The sequence below is a fragment of the Colletes latitarsis genome, chromosome 12, assembly GCF_051014445.1.
Source record: "Colletes latitarsis isolate SP2378_abdomen chromosome 12, iyColLati1, whole genome shotgun sequence".
NCBI lineage: Eukaryota > Metazoa > Arthropoda > Insecta > Hymenoptera > Colletidae > Colletes > Colletes latitarsis.
The window spans coordinates 20785885-20807214 of NC_135145.1; the positions used below are offsets into that span (position 1 = coordinate 20785885).

Consider the following 21330-nt stretch of genomic DNA (forward strand, 5'->3'; position numbering starts at 1 on the left):
AGTCAAAATGACCCCTTCGTTATTTCTATAATAATAAAAATTATAAAATACTCCACTGGAATTCTTGAAAATTTATTGTGGTTCTCTATAAGAGAATAAATAAACATTTCCATTGCATTTGTTTCATTTGTTAACATTAGAACCACAGAAAAAATTAAAATGACCCTTTCGTAATTTCTATAATAATAAAAATTATAAAATACTCGACTGGAATTCTTGAAAATTTATTGTGGTTCTCAATAAAAGAATAAATAAAAACTTTCATTACATTTGTTCTATTCATAGCTAACATTAGAATCACAGAAAAAATTAAAATGGCCCATTAGTCATTTCTATAATAATAAAAATGATAAAATACTCGATTGGAATTCTTGAAAATTTATTGTGGTTCTCTGTAAGAGACTAAATAAACATTTCCATTACATTTGTTCCATTTGTTAACATTAGAACTACAGAAAAGATTAAAATGGCCCATTAGTAATTTCTATAATAACAAAAATTATAAAATACTCGACTGGAATTTTAGAAAATTTATTGTGGTTCTCTATAAGAGACTAAATAAACATTTCCATTGCATTTGTTCCATTTGTTAACATTAGAACCACATAAAAAATTAAAATGACCCTTTCGTAATTTCTATAATAATAAAAATTATAAAATACTCGACTGGAATTCTTGCATATTTATTGTGGTTCTCAATAAAAGAATAAATGAAAACTTCCATTGCATTTGTTCCATTTGTTAACATTAGAACTACAGAAAAGATTAAAATGGCCCATTAGTAATTTCTATAATAACAAAAATTATAAAATACTCGACTGGAATTTTAGAAAATTTATTGTGGTTCTCTATAAGAGACTAAATAAACATTTCCATTGCATTTGTCCTATTCATAGAACCACATAAAAAATTAAAATGACCCTTTCGTAATTTCTATAATAACAAAAATTATAAAATACTCGATTGGAATTCTTGAAAATTTATTGTGGTTCTCAATAAAAGAATAAATAAACATTTCCATTACATTTGTTCTATTCATAGTTAACATTAGAATCACAGAAAAAATTAAAATGGCCCATTAGTCATTTCTATAATAATACAAATGATAAAATACTCGATTGGAATTCTTGAAAATTTATTGTGGTTCTCTACAAGAGACAAAATAAACATTTCCATTCAATTTGTTCCATTTGTTAACATTAGAACAACAGAAAAAATTAAAATGGCCCATTAGTCATTTCTATAATAATAAAAATTATAAAATACTCCACTGGAATTCTTGAAAATTTATTGTGGTTCTCTATAAAAGAATAAATAAACATTTCCATTGCATTTGTTCCATTTGTTAACATTAGAACCACACAAAAAATTAAAATGGCCCATTAGTAATTTCTATAATAACAAAAATTATAAAATACTCCACTGGAATTCTTGAAAATTTATTGTGGTTCTCTACAAGAGACAAATAAACATTTCCATTCAATTTGTTCCATTTGTTAACATTAGAACAACAGAAAAAATTAAAATGGCCCATTAGTCATTTCTATAATAATAAAAATTATAAAATACTCCACTGGAATTCTTGAAAATTTATTGTGGTTCTCTATAAGAGACTAAATAAACATTTCCATTACATTTGTTCCATTTGTTAACATTAGAACTACAGAAAAGATTAAAATGGCCCATTAGTAATTTCTATAATAATAAAAATGATAAAATACTCGACTGGAATTTTAGAAAATTTATTGTGGTTCTCTATAAGAGACTAAATAAACATTTCCATTGCATTTGTCCTATTCATAGAACCACATAAAAAATTAAAATGACCCTTTCGTAATTTCTATAATAATAAAAATGATAAAATACTCGACTGAAATTTTAGAAAATTTATTGTGGTTCTCTACAAGAGACTAAATAAAAACTTCCATTGCATTGTTCCATTTGTTAACATTAGAACCACACAAAAAATTAAAATGGCCCATTAGTAATTTCTATAATAACAAAAATTATGAAATACTCGACTGGAATTTTAGAAAATTTATTGTTGTTCTCTATAAGAGACTAAATAAACATTTCCATTGCATTTGTCCTATTCATAGAACCACAGAAAAAATTAAAATGACTCTTTCGTAATTTCTATAATAATAAAAATGATAAAATACTCGACTGGAATTCTTGAAAATTTATTGTGGTTCTCTATAAGAGACTAAATAAACATTTCCATTGCATTTGTCCTATTCATAGAACCACATAAAAAATTAAAATGACCCTTTCGTAATTTCTATAATAATAAAAATGATAAAATACTCGACTGGAATTTTTGAAATTGTGGTTCTCTACAAGAGAATAAACATTCGTTTCCATCAAAATATTTTTTCGAGTGTCTATCGTTTCAATTTCGTCACAAATAAATAAACTATAATTATAGTAACTGTGTAAGCAGTGTTAAAAATATGTTAACGTAGACATCGTCGTCGGTGCTCGACTTTCTATGGACTCGTCGGCTAGATGCGTAGTATGTCGCGTCGTAAACCACCTGTTTATCCCCCCAGTGTTCTTACAACAACAAATTGCAACCATCCGCGACGCGTGCAACCGTTAATAATCGCATGTACCGGGGGTATGCAAAGTTCGCGGCGGCTGCTTTGACGATTCGGGGTCGATATCGAGGCGCGTGTCGCGAAACGAGGGTCGAGAGCGTTCTTGATCGACGGTCTTTCAGAAAGATGACAAATAGCAGCTGCGGATACCGAAACGAGGGCCGCGATTCATTTTCCGGGCTCTGTAGTTTCCATTTAGAGACAGTTCGTTCGATATTGCCGAACGTCGAGAATTTCATTTTCCGGAGGAAGTTTGCCACTGACAGCCAACCCCCCTTCTCACCAGTAATATAATATGAGGGTTGAGTAGCCTTGAAAAATTTTTATTTCAGCATTTTCCCTTGAAAAATATCGGCTTAGAATTTTTAATTATATTACGAAATTTTAAAACAATCTTTTTTTATTTCGGTAATCTCACGTGAAAAATATTAACTAAGAATTTTTAATTATATTACGAAATTTTAAAAGAATCTTTTTGAATATATTTTTTTACTTAGGTAATTTCGTGTGAAAAACATTAGCTAAGAATTTTTAATTATATTACGAAATTTTAAAAGAATCTTTTTTTATTTAGGTAATTTCGCGTGAAAAACATTAACTAAGAACTTTTAATTATATTACGAAATTTTAAAAGAATCTTTTTGAATATCTTTTTTTATTTCGGTAATTTCGTGTGAAAAATATTAGCTAAGAATGTTTTAGAGTACAAGGGGTGAATATCTTTGGTAAATCTTTTTTTATTTCGGTAATTTCGCGTGAAAGATATTAGCTTAGAATTTTTTATTGGATTAGGGAGTTTTAAAAGGCTCTTTTTGAATATAATGGGTGTCTCGTAGCAAATTTATGAAATGCTGTTAACCCTTTCGCCTCGAAATATCTCGGTTTTACGATGTCGTAGGAATAATGCCACCAGAGATATCTCGTTATTGTGATCTCGTAGGTACCGACGTAATGGACGCGATATCTCGGCTTTATTATCGATAGAAAGTGTCTTATCCAAAAATTTCGCTGGCGTAATTTATGAGACATTTTATGAGGAATGTTTTATATTTCTGAGCTACCGATAAGCTGCAGATATTTGTGGATCAAAGTGTAAAGAATATATTAAATTTATGCTTCGTAAAAATATGAAGCAAGATACGAATTATTATATTAAGTATTGCAAATTAATTTTCAAAATATACTCCCCAATTTTCACTGCAATTTTATGAATTCACCATCAGAAATCTCAGACAGTACTGTTTAAAGACTGTTTAAAATTTTGCATGTAATAGATAGAAGCTTTTAGAAGCGACACAAGGCTCCGCCATTTGTAAATTAATTTTCAATGCACAAAAATATTCATATTATTGAAACGTGCAATTTTTACACCGCGAAAAAGTGCATCAAAAGGGAAGCTCGAGGAATTCTCTTTGGGAGTCGTGGCATTGCTCTGCTCTTATTTCGAAATTCCCTTTGATAATCCCCAAACGTCAGCGACCAACAACATGGCGGCGGTCCTGCGACGCGTTTCGCCATTGGACGCAAAAAGCTTCCCGTCGAGTTTCATAATTTTTCGCCGCGTCCGGCGCGAAATTCAAATTACCGATCGTCGAAAAAGCGCGGCCGGACGCGCGCGAGACGAAAAACGACGGCGAAAACATCAAATAAAATTAACTTCCTGGCAGTCGTTGACAACTGAAACCCTTCGTAACATTCGCGTGTAAATGTAACGCTTTCATCGCCGCTGGAAACCCAGCCAGCGACACGATAAAGCTATTAAGCGAAACGATGTCAGACCTTACGTACCCTCCGCGATACGTTTTAAACACGGCCATATTCGTCGCGAGTTCTACTCGTAAAATACTAAACCATTTTCGTGTGTTTAACGTTCCCCGGCTGAGGCACGTTTCACGACTTTCTCGATGGAGGGGGGCGGATTAGAAGACGCGAGGCACGGGTTTCCCCGTAATTGCAGTCGCCTTTTCCGCGTCTAATACGCGGATATTGAATTCCAACCGAGTCAACGACGAGTGAAATCCGTTTGACAATTTCGAGCCCACTGGTTTCGCGTATGATCGAACCGCGAACACCTACGCCGCGCGGATACGTGTCTAATTCGCCGTGAAGGGGAACAATAACGTCGGTGGGGCAAAACGACCGCAAAATATTCCTTTGCTGCCCTGAAAACCCTTTGCAATCCTTGAAAAATACAAGTTTCCATCGCTATTCTTCTGCTTTAACCCTTAAGTGGACTCTCAATCTTGAATTATTTTACTTAATATCGATTTTTAGTACGTTGATAAATGCAAATCAACTTTTCTTTGAAATCTACATTGGCATGCAGGGTGTTCGACTGGAGGCCAAAATAAGACGAAAATCAAGAATAGTAATTTGTTGATGGAGGCTTTGTTAAAAAGTTATTAACGTTTGAAGTTCGTGCTGCTACTGCACGCAGGTTTCTACAGACGCAACTGTTAATAACTTTTAAAGGAAGCCCCAATCAACAAATTAGTATTCTTGATTTTCGTCTTATTTTGGTCCCCAGAATCTGCCATTAAATTTTTGCCCCATGTTCTCGAACTGTGTATTAAACAATTATTAATTTAAACTTGCTGAGTGGCCTCCTCAATAATCCACTTAATGGTTAACGCATAGTTTTATTTTACTAGTCCCTAGAAACCCTTTACGATCATTTTATTGCTACTTTCCTTCTTCAGTAGTAATTTTTATTTTGTTTATACAAAATTTCTATGGTCTCCTCTCCGCGTATCTTGGCGCCGATTTTCCAGAAGAGCATCGTTAGCCGTTAATTACATTCACAGTACTTAACGCCGTGGAGAGACGGTGTTATGGAAGCATCGATCGTTTTCTAACCCATTTCACGGAGGATGCTCGCGATCGTGTCCTAGTCGGTGGGCGTAGCGTGTTTTTCGGGCAATTAGTGTCGCCATCCTTGTTGCATTATCTGCGCGTAATAACGTAAACGTCCCCCTTTTGTACCCGTTGGGGCCGAAACTGCCAACTCCTGGAGTTCCCCGACGCTCAAACTTTGCCAAGGGAAATTACAAACAACGACGACGATATATCCCTCCCCCCCCTTCCCCCTCCCCTCCTCCTCGTCGCCAGGAACCACGGGTCCCCGAGCATATTTACGTTCGCGTAAAGGCGGTGGGTCTGGGTTTGCAAAGGCGAATTCGACATCGCTGGACCAACGATAACTCCTTGGAATCGACGCTTCACGATCTCGTCATCTTCAGGGATTCCCCGTGGTACGATTTTACACGAGAAGGGACGGCCCGCAGAAACCACAAGCGACATCCCCTAAAATCGATCGAATAGCTTCGAAGCGTTTTAGATCTTATTAGAGATGGTTTCGGAGTCGATGGAATCACGATTCTGGAATTGGGGTTAGCTGTAGCTATTATATGATAGAGACAAAAGATAACCTAAGTTATATGTTGGGAGAAAAGAGAGTATTTCGCTTTTAAAAGCTCGTATAAAATGGTACTAATACATTTTTATCAAAAAACGGTATTTCAATTGCTCGTTCCCTATAAATAAAGCTTCTTTCATACCCGGTACCAAAATGGCCGCTCGAATTCCAAAGCTAGCATTAAAAAAAATTAATTTGAGTATCTATTTATATCAGAAGACCTTATATTTTTTGAGTAGATTCGAAAAACAATATTTCACTTTCAATAGCTCCCATAAAAACTTAATATAAGTTTCTATTTACATTTGGACACCAAATATTTTTTAAATAAATTCGAAAAATAATATTTCACCTTCGAAAGCTTGCATAAAACAGTCCTACTACAAATTTCTATCAAAAAACAGTATTTCAATTGCTCGTTCCCTATAAATAAAGCTTCTTTCATACTCGGTACCAAAATGGCGGCTCGAATTCCAAAGCTAGCATCAAAAAAAAATTAATTTGAGTATCTATCTATGTCAGAAGACTTTATATTCTTTGAGTAGATCCGAAAAACAATATTTCACTTTCAATAGCTCCCATAAAAACTTAATATAAGTTTCTATTTATATTTGGACACCAAATATTTTTTAAATAAATTCGAAAAATAATATTTCACCTTCGAAAGCTCGCATAAAACAGTCCAAATATAAATTTCTATCAAAAAACAGTATTTCAATTGCTCGTTCCCTTTAAATAAAGCTTCTTTCATTCCCGGTACCAAAATGGCAGCTCGAATTCCAAAGCTAGCATTAAAAAAAAATTAATTTGAGTATCTATCTATGTCAGAAGACCTTATATTTTTTGAGTAGATTCGAAAAACAATATTTCACTTTCAATAGCTCCCATAAAAACTTAATATAAGTTTCTATTTATATTAGGACACCAAATATTTTTTATTAAATTCGAAAAATAATATTTCACCTCCGAAAGCTTGCATGAAACAGTCCTACTACAAATTTCTATCAAAAAACAGTATTTCAATTGCTCGTTCCCTATAAATAAAGCTTCTTTCATACTCGGTACCAAAATGGCGGCTCGAATTCCAAAGCTAGCATCAAAAAAAAATTAATTTGAGTATCTATCTATATTAGAAGACTTTATATTTTTTGAGTACATTCGAAAAACAATATTTCACTTTCAATAGCTCCCATAAAAACTTAATATAAGTTTCTATTTATATTAGGACACCAAATATTTTTTATTAAATTCGAAAAATAATATTTCACCTCCGAAAGCTTGCATGAAACAGTCCAAATATAAATTTCTATCAAAAAACAGTATTTCAATTGCTCGTTTCCTATAAATAAAGCTTCTTTCATACCCGGTACCAAAATGGCGGCTCGAATTCCGAACTGGCGAACGTTCCCATCGGAATTTAGAAGAGTTTCTCGACAGTATCGGTGTTCGATTTGCAACGGTGCGACGCCAGGTGATTTGGTACGTTCAGCACGCGCGTCGAATTTGGAAACAACAATCGCGTGTTTGCGCTAGCCGGAAAAATGCCCGAAAAAGCGACACGCGTCCATCGAAGTCGATATTCCCGTAACAAATTTTATTTACGGTTTCCATTTCCTCGAATATTTTTCATGCTTTTCGCTTTGATTAATCGAATACGGGGGGCGGGGAGAGGGGGGGGTGGGAATTAATGGAAAATTCTGTTCATGAACCGCGTTTTCGACGTTGAAACGAGCAAACAATATTACACGAGGTTTTCGAAACACGCCGGATACTTGATAATTTATTTAATATACGTTACGCTATCAATTTTAGCGTTGTAAATAATGCACGGGCGCTCGATAACCGGGGATACGCATTCGTACGGAATATGTTAACCCCGTTTCGAATTATATTATTACCCGAATGCGGTTTGTCGATGTTGCGAGTTCGACGTACGTGTCGCGGTAATTAACAATGCAGCTTTCGAATAAATCTGATCGGGGGAAAACATTACGACGTCTTTACGGGTCGATTTATACACTCCATTCAACGAAATCCAAACGAAAAAGTTTCGAAATTCGGTAGATTTATCGCGGCGTATCGTTAAACATTCAAAACATTCTTGCAACTTTTATAACGTGGATAAATCAAAATTAAAAACCCTTTCAGTTTCAAGATCATAAAGCTACTCTCATCGTCAAGTTTTATAAATTAAAATCACAATTTTTATATAAAATCACAAGGTATTCGTAAAAAGAATCGTTTTTCCTGAATATTCTTAGAAATCAGGGTGGTTTGATTCACAAGCAACATTCTCGACGTGACATTTTTTTTAGTCCATGCAATACATATCGCACATTTTCTTTTGAGTCAGAGACTACATTATATATTTAAAAAAGCGAATATAAAATCTCAAACCCTTGGTCATTCCTCATCCAAACTCAAATTGAGAATATTATTACAAAATGTAAACAAAATTAAATAGTATACGGTTGGAAAATAATTTGCAAGTCTCGGTTAAGGGGTTAAGGTGTGTTGTAAGAATAAATTCTAGGAACAGAAACGTCCTTTCTCGCAGTTTCTTCCCCCTGTAGAGGATCGAGACAGTTGTATCCAAGTTCTCCGTATGTTTAGTTTGTTGATACGAGCCACTTCGACGCGTCCTCGAATGGGATGCAAACCGTATCGACGGTCGTTTCGGGATCCTTCTCGGTGCGCATTCTTCCGGAACTGGGTTAAGACCCGAATTAAATTTTCCCTCGCCCCGGCCGCGGCGAAATCCTATTCGTTTCCGTCGAGGGTTGAAGGTGAAACGAAATTTCCGAGCCGCTGGCGTAGAAACGGCTTTTCGGTCGTCAGATACGAAACTTGCGTGCACCTAAACCGATGGGGAACGATAAACTTGACCGTCTCGAACCTTAGAATATATTCTCTGTTGAGCTAGCCCCTCGTTTTACCATTCATTTTCAAGCAAACATACTTATTTACATATTTTAATTGGTCAACAACACAATTATTATAAAGTAAAATTCAATTTTTATTTCCAAAGTTGGTAAATTTACAATTAAAATGTAAATTGTTTTATTTTCTGATATATTTCTTTTGGTAAATATTTTAATTCCAAACATTGGAATTTGGTCAGAGTCCATACAATTATTATAAATGAAACCAACGTAGTTCAACTTTTATTCAATTTTACAATCTCATTCCCAAATTCAATAAACATTTAATTTTAAATATTGGTCCCAGCACTGTCCACGCAATTATCAGACTGTGAATGTTCATGCATTTATGGAGAATTTAAATTTTCACAAACCTACAGAGAGCAATTAATATACAAAAATTTTAGAAACACTCAAAGCAAGGAATTATTATATTTATAAATTAACGTAGTTCAATTTTTGTAATTTTGGCCGTTGTATGTTGTTAAATTTGAGTTTTAGGGTCGTCATTTTCCCCTGAAAGGGTTGAAACAGTAATTCGTGGCTTTGTCCCAAAACTGTCCCCCCACCCACGCCCTTCGACGAGAAAGTGTCCGGACATTGATTCACTTTTTCCCCATTTCTTCATTCACACAGGCAATATAATCTCCGAGGGGAATTGATGATCCACTCCGGCTCGACCAACCGTCGAAATTGACCGGTCGAAGGCCGATTACCGGAAACAGACGACCAAAAATGTGACGCGAGGCGAACGCTCGACGCTCGGGGCTCGAACAGAGAAGACTGGACGATTATTGGAAGCGTGACATTGGACTCGCAGTGAGTAGTCGCAAATATGATTTCCCTGAAATGCGCTACGGTCTCGGTTAGACGAACATTTTTTATTTTTTTACTGCTAGTTTCACCGTGTTTTACGGCATGTCAAGGCGCGTCGTGTTTCCGCGACGAATAAAAAACGTACGTGAGTTTTTTTCGACAGTTTATTCATCGTGTGACGTCCATTTTATTCCCTGTAAAAATGCTACGCAAGGAACGTCTGTCTAACCGAGTCCTGACTGCTCTATTATCACTATTCTGCACGTTTCGCGTGCACTTCCGGTGTCTGTTTCAAGTTAATGTAAAATGGGATTATCCACCAGAGAACAGAATTTTTAACATGCAAATCTTATGTACATACATCCATCGTTAATAGTTTTCAACGCGAGAATTAAATTTTTACTGAAAGTCACCATTCCTGATCAGATTGAAATGTGGCGAGAGTATTATCAATGTATTGGCGAGATTCTCCCGATTGAAACGAGTACAAACACGACACCATTCGGACAATTTTTAATCGCACAAAATTCTGAATTTTTAAAAAATATTTTTACTGAGAGTCAGTGGTGAGAGTATCCTCAATGTATTGGCGAGATTCTCCCGATTGAAACGAGTACAAACACGACACCATTTTGACAATTTTTATTCATACAAAATTTAGAATTTTTCAAAAATATTTTGAGTTAATCAAACTTAAAAATCATCCAAACCAGGTCGTGTTTGTACTCATATTAATCGGGAGAATCCCCCCAATACATTGATGATACTCTCACGAGGATACAAGCATACAAATTTCACGGACACTATTACCAATATATTGGGAAGATTCTCCCAATTAAAACGAGTCCAAACACGACACCATTCAGACTAGTTTTAATTTTAACTTGCTCAAAATATTTTTAAAAAATTTTAAATTTTCTATAATTAAAAATTGTCTAAATGATGTCGTGTTTGTACTCGTTTTAATCGGGAGAATCTGGCCAATACATTGACAATACTCTCGCCACATTTTGATTTAAATAAAATTAATTTAATATCAAACGATAGTGATATTCTCTCGTGCAAAGTTTTAATAGACTATCCACTGTTCTGACGCAGTTTCCAATGCAGGAAATACGAGCTGGAGATGTCCTGCGAAACAGTGGCGCGAAAGATTGCATAATTTATTACTATCTCGTATCTCGAGGCCATAAAACATTATGAAAGTCTCCATAACTCTCCATCGAAGCGACTGTAGGTATCCAGGAATCGACCATACTTCCATTTCTTTGTCCAAAAAAAAAAAAGATGGTTTCAATGTCCGTTCCGGGGGACTTTGGATCGCAGTTTGGAGAAACGTCGGCCACCGATTGCTCATAAATTATTCCGCGGCAGCACGTCTCACACGGTTAAAATATTCAAGATGTTCGACCCGGATTCGCGCCATGGGACAATCGAGAATACTTTCGAATTTGAGGGAAACTTTTTACGGTTTTAACGTTTAATCTTTCTGGATAATTAATCGGTCCGTTGTTTCGTTTGGAAGAAAAAAAGAAAAATGGTTTTGTCGAGGGAAAGTCTGACCGCAAGGACGGTCATTAATCGAAACCCGGAATTGGAGGTTTAATTCGTCAGTTTGAGCGTGGATAATGGAGCCCCGGTGCATATTCGATGATTTAAATCGTGGAACGCTCGTCGCGCTAACCGGTTTATCCGGTCCATTGGGCAGCCAGTCTATTTGTGCTTCGCGTAACGCTTTTCTCCTCCGTTCGTAGAAACCTGTTGTTTTTAAAGAATTTCGAAAGACTCTTTCGACTCCAAGCACGATGAATCTCGAGTTTATCGGTTTTTAGATTATTAGGCTCGGGGAAAGTTTACGCGCTTTCTCATTTGGGCAACCGGATATACGTTTTAAAGGGCTTGACGATACTCTGGGCCAAGTAAAAACAAGTGGCTTATTGCGCAAGTTCGGTCCAAGCACTTCCGTTTCTTTGGTTACAGTTCAGCGACGGTTATTAACGCCTGCTCCTCCCACGAACGTAGAATCACTATTGTTAAATACCCTAAAAATTCTATTAAAACGTAACGAAGATTTATACATTATCGTCTTGCATTTAAAAAATTAATTCTAACGTACATTTTTCATTTCGTTTAATTTAATGGCGTCCATATTATATATCTCATGGGCAAACGAGCTTTTTTCAAAATTATCTTCCTCAAATTTAGACGCAAATTGTAAGTTAAATAACATTTAATCACTGTCGTTAAGTGTTCTAGAAATTCTATTAAAACAGAGGTCTGTGTCATCTTTATAAAATTAATTTAAACGTTCGAGATTAAATCTTTCATTTCGTTAAGAATTTAAATGCCATGATGCTCGATGGCATTCATCTTTTGGCGGGAAACGAACTTTTATTCAAAACTATCTTCGTAAAATTCACACGTAAACTTGTAAATTGAATGATGTTTACATGTTTTTTACTACAACTTAAAGTCATTTTTTGAATATACAATGAAATTTCATGTAAAACAGTAAATTATATTATAAAACTAGTACATCGTTGATTTAAAACTTTAATTTTTTATTAAAATGTAGCTCAAATGTGTTTTGAATTGTTTACCCACTAATGAGCCTGAAGATTGTTACATACTATTTATTCATACAATCTTCAAGCTTTGTCACAATATCTGCTTGCTTAAAATTTCCATAAATTCTTGACGTTAGCATAAAATTTCAGAAATCCTCTGAACTGACAAATTTTCTTTGTCTGTTACAGTTGTTTTATTTTACTAAATTTTAGTTTACTCAGTGAGTTTTTGTAAAAATCCTGGCCGTGTAGATATTTAACAAACAATATAGAAACGAAGGATACAATTGGTCCTGGTGGGGGGAAGTTTCGTTCGATTAACGAATGGCGGGTTCCTCCCCGAAATTTTTTCAATCGCCAGAGGGGAAGTTGCGGAAACCGCGCGATCGAGTTTTCCGGCGAACCGTTTTCCCCGACCTGGTCCTCGAAAACTTGGAAACTGTCGAAGCCATGACCCGGTTCATCGTCGAAGTCGATGTAACGGCGAACGTACGAATGCTCCTCTCATGTTCGAGTCAATTAAGCTCTATCGATTGCCTCGGTGACAAAGACAAACCCCGGACTGCTCGAACGGGTACCGTTCCGTGGTTGAGAAGCGGCGCTCATTGCCGCTTTATTAACGGGTCGATCGTCGAATTAAGGTATCGGTTCGCGAAAATAGCTTCGGCGGATCCTCCGTCCCGGCCAGTGCTTTGCTGCGAAGTACCTTGGATAACTGACGCAAGAGCCGGCGGAGCAACGAACACCGGGTCCCCCCAACAACGGAAGTCCGAGCTTATCATCCGAGGAGCGGGCGTTATTAATAGCGCGACAGACGAAACAATGGCGATTTGAGAAATGCTTTATCGCGAGCTCGACAAATGGAAAGCGGATTAATTAGTCCCGGGGAGGAGAGAATTCGGGTCAGCGAGCGAACACGGAGGACCCCGGAGTCTCTGTTGCAATTTTCTCAAGCAACGCGAAACAAACAAACGTTCAACCAGCGATATTCCGTTGCTTGAAATTTCCTTCTTTCCCCGTTAGTCGCTTTCACGGAGAATTAATGGCCTCTCCAACGTTTAAGGATTCTCGCGTAACAGCGTTAAAATATAAAATTTAGTCGATTTCCACTGGCGCTGATCCTATTTTAAACAATAAGTTAACTCGCACGATCAAATTGGTTTTTAAGTCTAGCGTTAATAATTTCAAAACGTGATGAGAGTATCGTCGATGGATCGGCGTGATTCTCCCGATTAAAACGAGTACAAACACGACCTGGTTCGTAATACCTTTAATTTCAACATGGTCAAATTATTTTTGAATAATTCGGAATTTTGTATAATTAAAAATCGTCCGAATGGTGTCGTGTTTGTACTCATTTTAATTGGGAGGATCTCGTCAATACATTGATGATACTCCCACGAGGATACAGGTATACATATTTCAAATCTCATTATTGGACGATATTGGATATCACCGATGATACGTATTTCATCACTTTTCTCTCGAAAAATCTAATAAATAAACATAGCTGGGAAAGAAAGACTTGGCGCAACTTAACTTTTATCCTCACGACACTATTACCAGTGTATTAGTGAGATTCTCCCGATTAAAACGAGTCCAAACACGACACCATTCAGACTAGTTTTAATTTCAACTAACTAAAAATATTTTTGAAAAATTCTAAATTTTGTATAATTAAAAATCGCCCGAATGGTGTCGTGTTTGTACTCATTTTAATTGGGAGGATCTCGTCAATATATTGATGATACTCTCACGAGGATACAGGTATACATATTTCAAATCTCATTATTGGACGATATTGGATATCACCGATGATACGTATTTCATCACTTTTCTCTCGAAAAATCTAATAAATAAACATAGCTGGGAAAGAAAGACTTGGCGCAACTTGACTTTTATCCTCACGACACTATTACCAATGTATTAGTGAGATTCTCCCGATTAAAACGAGTCCAAACACGACACCATTCAGACTAGTTTTAATTTCAACTAATTACATATATTTTTGAAAAATTCTAAACTTTGTATAATTAAAAATCGCCCGAATAGTGTCGTGTTTCTACTCGTTTTACTCGGGAGAATCTCGTCAATACATTGATGATACTCTCACGAGGATACAGGTATACATATTTCAAATCTCATTATTGGACGATATTGGATATCACCGATGATACGTATTTCATCATTTTTGTCTCGAAAAATCTAGTAAATATACATAGCTGGGAAAGAAAGACTTGGCGCAACTTGACTTTTATCCTCACTACTACTATTACCAATATATTAGTGAGATTTTCCCGATTAAAACGAGTCCAAACACGACACCATTCAGACTAGTTTTAATTTCAACTTGGTCAAATTATTTTTGAAAAATTTTAAATTTTGTATAATTAAAAATCGCCCGAATGGTGTCGTGTTTGTACTCGTTTTACTCGGGAGAATCTCGCCAACACGTTTCTAACACTCTCACCCTAAAACGATGTCTCTAAAAAATAAAGAAGGAAACTTCACCCCTCTCGATGGAAGAATAGTCCAGGAAAACAAGTTGAAATGAAGTGAAATCTATTTATTCCTCCCATTTTTCTCGGGAACAACGACATCGAAGTATAATACGAGCGGGTTGTGAGTCTTCCAGCCCGTGAGAAGCACGCTCTATGAATTTCTCTACGAAGCGACTTTCGTAAAACATTCACGTCCGTAGGATTCTCTCGGACCATAATCTTTTCTTTCCTTATTCTTCGCTGGTCCAGCTTCGCTCCTTTAGAAATTACGCGAGGGTGGAGAGGTCGGGGGCCTCGTATTCCTAGTGCTCCGTCGGCCGTAAAAATATTCAGCGTCGTTGCTCGCGAATTGTGTTTTCCCGCGACGGGGGGAAGAGCTTCCGGTAACCGTCCAAGCGAACGCAACTAACGATTCTTTACGAGACGCGAGCGAGAAAAGTGGCCACGAGGCTGCGTATTTCGAAGGGAAATCCGCCGGAAACGATCGTCCGTAAGCCGGAAAACGCGTTACACGTTCGAGGAAAGTCCCATATTTCATAACATCATCATGGGGGGCCCTATTTCCGATAAATTGCCATCTAAATTCCTTTCATGGGATACGAGACACTCCAAACGCTTCTATGCAAAAGTTTTAATATTTTTCTTTTTAATGTTCACTAAATTTTTCGATGTTTAAAAAACGTCCGAAATTTTTGCGTATACTTAAATGTATTTACACGTATTTTTGGAACACACTGAATATCGATTTTATCGAGAAATGGCGGCGAGGGGGAGTCCATTGTAGAAAAATCTCGGCCTCGGAGAGATTCGTCGCGAGCTTCTTTCGGTCGAACGACTCGACCTTATCCTAAGTACATATTTTTTCTTCAAATTCGATTTACCCCTTGCCTCTCCCGGGTTCTATTTCCGGGGCTTAATATCGCGATAAGCGGCGTTCACGGGAAGATGAAAAGTCCACGAATCAAAAATGAAAGTACGGGTATCGCGAGAATTAGAAAGCGTCCGGGGACGAAAACGGGGACAAGGCTTTAAGGGTGCGCGTGCACTCCTCCGCGGGGGTGGTACACCACCGTGAGTCTCTCTCGTCCAACGAACAGAGACGTAAAGAAAATGGACAAAGGGGAAAGAGAAGAAAAGATAAATGCGTTGACCCGCTCGAGAGTTTTTTATTGCTTTCAGCGACGAATGCTCGCGTTCAACACCGATATTTTCTTAAAACGGCTCCTCCTGCGTCGCGACGCTTGTTAAACCGTTCACGTTCTCCGGGAGCAGTCACGTCGAACCATCATAGTCTCCGCTGCGCGCCGTCTGTCCATCCCTACAGATTTGAGCATTAGAATTCACTCACTGGTCTTCGTAAACAATATGTCTGCAATAAAACTTTTACTTCCAAACTTCCATTAAAACGTGGTGAGAGTACCGTCAATGTATTGGCGAGATTCAACCGAGTAAAACGAGTACAAACACGACACTATTCTGAGAATTTTTAATCATACAAAATTCAGCATTTTTCAAAAATATTTTGAGTAAGTCAAAATTAAAAATCATCCAAACCAGGTCGTGTTTGTACTCATATTAATCAGGAGAATCCCCCCAATACATTGATGATACTCTCACGAGGATACAAGCATACAAATTTCACGACACTATTACCAATCTACTGGGAAGATTCTCCCGACTAAAACGAGTCCAAACACGACACCATTCAGACTAGCTTCAATTTTAACTTGCTCAAAATATTTTTCAAAAATTCTAAATTTTCTATAATTAAAAATTGTCTGATTAGTGTCGTGTTTGTACTCGTTTTCATCGCGAGAATCTCACCGATACATTGACAATACTTTCACCACATTTCAATCTGACCATTAACATGACTTTCAGTAAAAATTTAATTTTCTTTTTAAAGTTATTAACGCCAGATTTAGAAGTCGATTTGATGTAGTTTTTTGTTTAAAATAGTTCCTCTTTTTCGAACAGTTTAATCTTTCAAGTAAAAACTGACGCGACAATCCGTTAATTATCGGGGGAACTGTAATTTGCAAGTTGGACTGCGCGTTTCCGATAACAAAATTGATGGCGGTTTAGTCTGTGGGAGGAGCCAAACGAAGACCAACTTTGGTCCATTCCTTCCCCGTGATTTCCCGAAAACTTTTCCCCCGAACAAACGGAAGGAACGAACCTCCGGGGCTTCCTGGAAACTTCCTTAGCACGACAAACACGGAATCGAATCGCAATAACGCGAGATTGTCCGTCGTTTTTTCGAAGGATACATTTTGTTCAACGGTGGCGAAAAATTGCAGTCGGATCGAAACGATCGTCCTTGATTCTTTTTTGCCCTCCCGCGGGGACTCATTAAGCAGCTTTTACTCCGCATGCGAGTCCCCCGGATGAGATTATGCGATAATTAGCGAACAGAGAGCGCGAGTCGAGCGTAGTTTTTTTTTTTTTTTTTTTAAACACGAGCCAACAACACACGTCGTGTACCCGTTAGACGAAATTACGCTAAACCGTTCTGTTCGTCGCGAATTTTTACGAGCTCGAGTCGCGAAAGACGTGCCCCAACAGTCGTTCGAGGGATCGATTAATTTCCTCGAGTAATTGCAAATGTTCCTGAGGGGGGGTTAGGGCGGTCCTCGTGGACGTCTTAATCCATTCTGGGTCGTGTTGCTTTCTAATCGAAGCGGACGAAGTGCAATCTAGTTATTAATGGAAGAAGAGAACCTTCGCGGGGCATTTATTTTAAGGATCTCTCGCCCCGGCGTCTTCCATTTGCAAACATTAAAATTATTACGGAAGATAACTGCGAGGGAGATCGACGGTCGAAACGAGGAGTTTCACCGGGAAACGTTCGCTTTATATCCGCGGGCAATGTTATGATTCATTAAGGGCCTCGACGAAGCGTAATTAGTTTTTAATATGACTTTTACCCCGGTTGGACGCGAAAACCGTCCGTGGATTCGTAAAGTTTTGAAGCAGTCCTTGAAAATTTTCCGGTGCTGGAAGTTTTGTGTGACCCTCGGGGGGCCCCGCGGGAATCACGTTCAAAAGTGCATGAATGCAGAAACATACTTGGCCGCGTCACGCTATGCTATGCCATATCACGCCAGCCCACGTGAAATGGAATGCATCGATTATGCAGACTTATCTCACGCTTCGCGGAGCTTTCGCGAGCCCTTGCGTACCCGTTGCAACATTGTACCGAATTATAGAATAATCGAGACAATTTCTACCGACCGTAACACCACGATATCCCAGAACGGGTTGTCGATTTCGATTACTCGAGAATCGACGTCTCCAACGACGAACGATACTCGATAGTATCGATAGTCTCGATTCTCGAAAATCGACATCTCAAATGGCGAACGATACTCGATAGTATCGATAGTATCGATTCTCGAGAATCGACATCTCGAACGACGAACGAGACTCGAGAATCTCGATAGTATCGGCGGTTGATATCGAACTTTTGCGTTTCGAGGAAACAAAAGGGCCCATCGTTCGCTTGCAATTGAATTCTTATTGCAAACTCGACTGTTTTAAATATTTCTTTCGTAAGTCTCCGCCGAATCCGCTGCATTTTAGGATTGGATGCACGTACGGGGACGCGGAAAAATATTTTTCCACGACTCCTTGGAACATCTGCGCCTCGAATCGCGGCTGTCATGCACAGTTTATAATGTCCGCATAACGAAACTTTCTCGCAGCTGCCAGGGACGTGATTCATCGCACTTTTAATAAATTCTACCTCGTCCAAACTTAGCCATCTTCGCCTCGACTGGTTAAAATGAAGACTCGAAAGCTCGGAAACATGATTTGTCCACGAATGTTTCGTCGAAGTTCCATCGACGGTAAAACAATGGTCGACGGTGTCTTCGTTCAAAATTCGATCCCGTAGTTCCCTCGTTAGCCAGGACACCCATTATTGGAGTCAATTGTACTACATACGCGCATAAAGCGCTCGGTATGGTAGTTCGTGATTCGAGCGCGTTACGGCGATGCAACTTGTTAGGAACAACGTTAACTAGCGGCCCAGCGTAAACCGTTTCTGTTCCCCAGGATGTACGCCTCGAATCGAGGAATTTATTCTGACGTGAGCTCTGATTGATTCATAACGTGGCACGGGGCCATAAATCAACGTTTACGACTCCAGAATTTGTTAAAAATTTCATTTGTGGACGATCGGTGATTTATGAAATCTGAAAAGTTCTTTTCTAATAGAATGTCTGAAGAATTTTAGAATGCTACGTTAATTGAAAGAAAATTTTTTGGTTAGTTGCATTGCATATTTTGTTTATTCCCTTTGGAACAGTTAAACTTTTAGAATTGAGGGAAGAGACAAGATTTGTCCTCGTTGCGTGACTCACTCAGCCCACTCGTAAATCCGAAACGAAAGGCCGATATGTCTGCGTAATAGTTGGCCAAGTACTTCGAAAGTTAGGCGCTTTAAGTTCGGTAGACATCTGGTCTGAAAGCTGCTCTCGAACGTCGTTACATTCTTACACGAAATAGCACGTGTTTCAAGAGGCAGTTTATATCTTTACTGCAAGCCACTGGTCAGATTAAAACGTGGTGAGGGTATTATCGATCTATTCGTGAGATACTCCCGATTAAAATGAGTATAAACACGACCTGGTATGGAGAATTTTTAATTTTAACGTTGGTAATAGTGTCGTGAAATTTGTATACTTGTATCTTCTTGAGAGTATCGTCATTGTATTGGCGAGATTCTCCCCATTAAAATGAGTACAAACACGACCTGGTTCGGACTACTTTTAATTTTAATATACTCAAAATAGTTTTGAAAAATTCTGAATTTTGTATGATTAAAAATTGTTCGATTGGTGTCGTGTTTGTACTCGTTGACAATACTCTCACCACTGACTCTCACGAAATTTAATTCTCAAATTTAAAATTATTACATCGCGAGTCCTATTAGTTTCGTCGTTGCTAGAGCTTACCTTTCTAAATGAATATTAATTCAAACATGCCAGTATAAAACATAATTTTTCAGCTTGTAAACTCGACCAGCTCGACCATTACGCGAAATTATCGTCACTCGTAACGCTAAATTATTTAAAAGCGTAAGAGGGTTGGTTAAATACAAAATGGCTTTTTTTCTCGTCGATTACGCGTAATATTAAGTTTCCTCGCGGGAGGTAGCTAAAGAAAGAAACCTCGCTTTTTAATAATTTCTTGGTTGCAAAAAGGTGGCGGTGCGGCGCGTTTTGAAAGTAGGTGAAAATGGCCCCTCAAAGCGTCCCTCTCGTTCCACTTCCGATATTACTTCGCCCGTCGATATCGAGAACAAAATTTCCGTTGGAATTAAAACGCTTCGGAAGAAAGTTCCTGATAATCGAATCGCTGGGAAACGTCCTCGATCTTGGAAGCGTCCGAACGGGTCGATCGGCCCCAGGAACGCGTCGCGCGCGTGCAGCCTCGAATTAAAGGACGCCTCGCGTGCACCGAGCGCGTTACCAATCCGGGTAAACGGGATTTCGAATATGGTAATCGAGGCGTTAATAGATATCAGATTATCGCGCGCGATATCGCCCGGAAACTTTCCACGCATGTGAATGCATTTAACTCGCGATTCCACGCGGATAATTAAGCCGTATCGATAAATCGAAGTTTCGCGATTGGCGAAAATCGTCCATTTTGATTATGCATCCTCGAAGTTAGACGAAGATTCGAACCGTTGATTAGAAAGAATTTAGGACGTGTAATACTCGCGACAGCACTTTGGTCTCGTCTCCACTATATTTCGAATGATCGATGCCCTTGTTTCGGCCACAGAAAACTAGCAGACGCAACAGACCGACAAATTACAACCTAAATTTTTCTGGACTTGTTTCCTACGAATCTTTCGACCAGTAAAAAATTCAATTATAGAAATCATTATTACCGTCTTTATTATGCTAGGTACAGTGTACACGTCGGAGTAATTTGCACGGAGATATCTGCCCGGAGATTGTGAACCTAACCTCGAATGCACGACGCAAACAAACAACGAATAATTAAAGTAAACAGGAGGAAACAGATCGAATAAAAGGGGAAAGTAATTGCTGGGACGTGTGTTTGATAGCAGAGAAGGATCTGTGTTCGTGGATTTAATTATTCTTGACTTGGCGCCAAAAAATCTGGCGCGAAATTTGAACGCGTTAAGCGTCGTTTCGAAGCTTGGAAGAAACGCAGTAATTAAATCGAGACTCCTGAAGGATGGGGGGTTTAAGGATGTTAGAAATGACCCATTCGTTGTTATTGGACGTACAAAATGGTCGTCGAGGAGACAATTATTCTTCTGGAATTCCGACGGGACCGCGACGGAAGCGGCCGACCTATGTCGGTTTACGTTCACGCTGCGCGGATTGTTAATTAAGTTAACAGAGGAGGAACATCACCATCTGAAACGCTCAGAACAAACGCGGCTTGATTTGGGAACCAGACCACCCACGGGAATAAATGGGCGTAGATGCGGAGGAACCGAGTGCGCGGAAACGTCAGACTCGCGTC

General features: G+C 38.1%; 1 protein-coding gene across 3 annotated transcripts in view; it reads left to right on the top strand.

The window, feature by feature from the left end:
* Positions 1-21330, top strand: part of Oct-tyrr (Octopamine-Tyramine receptor) — a 58542-nt gene that overhangs the window by 16934 nt on the left and 20278 nt on the right. For all 3 annotated transcript variants that reach the window (XR_013080823.1, XM_076779415.1, XM_076779416.1), the window contains exon 2: positions 9573-9755. The gene's annotated coding sequence lies outside the window, so the exon portion shown is untranslated. The remainder of the gene's footprint in view (positions 1-9572; positions 9756-21330) is intronic.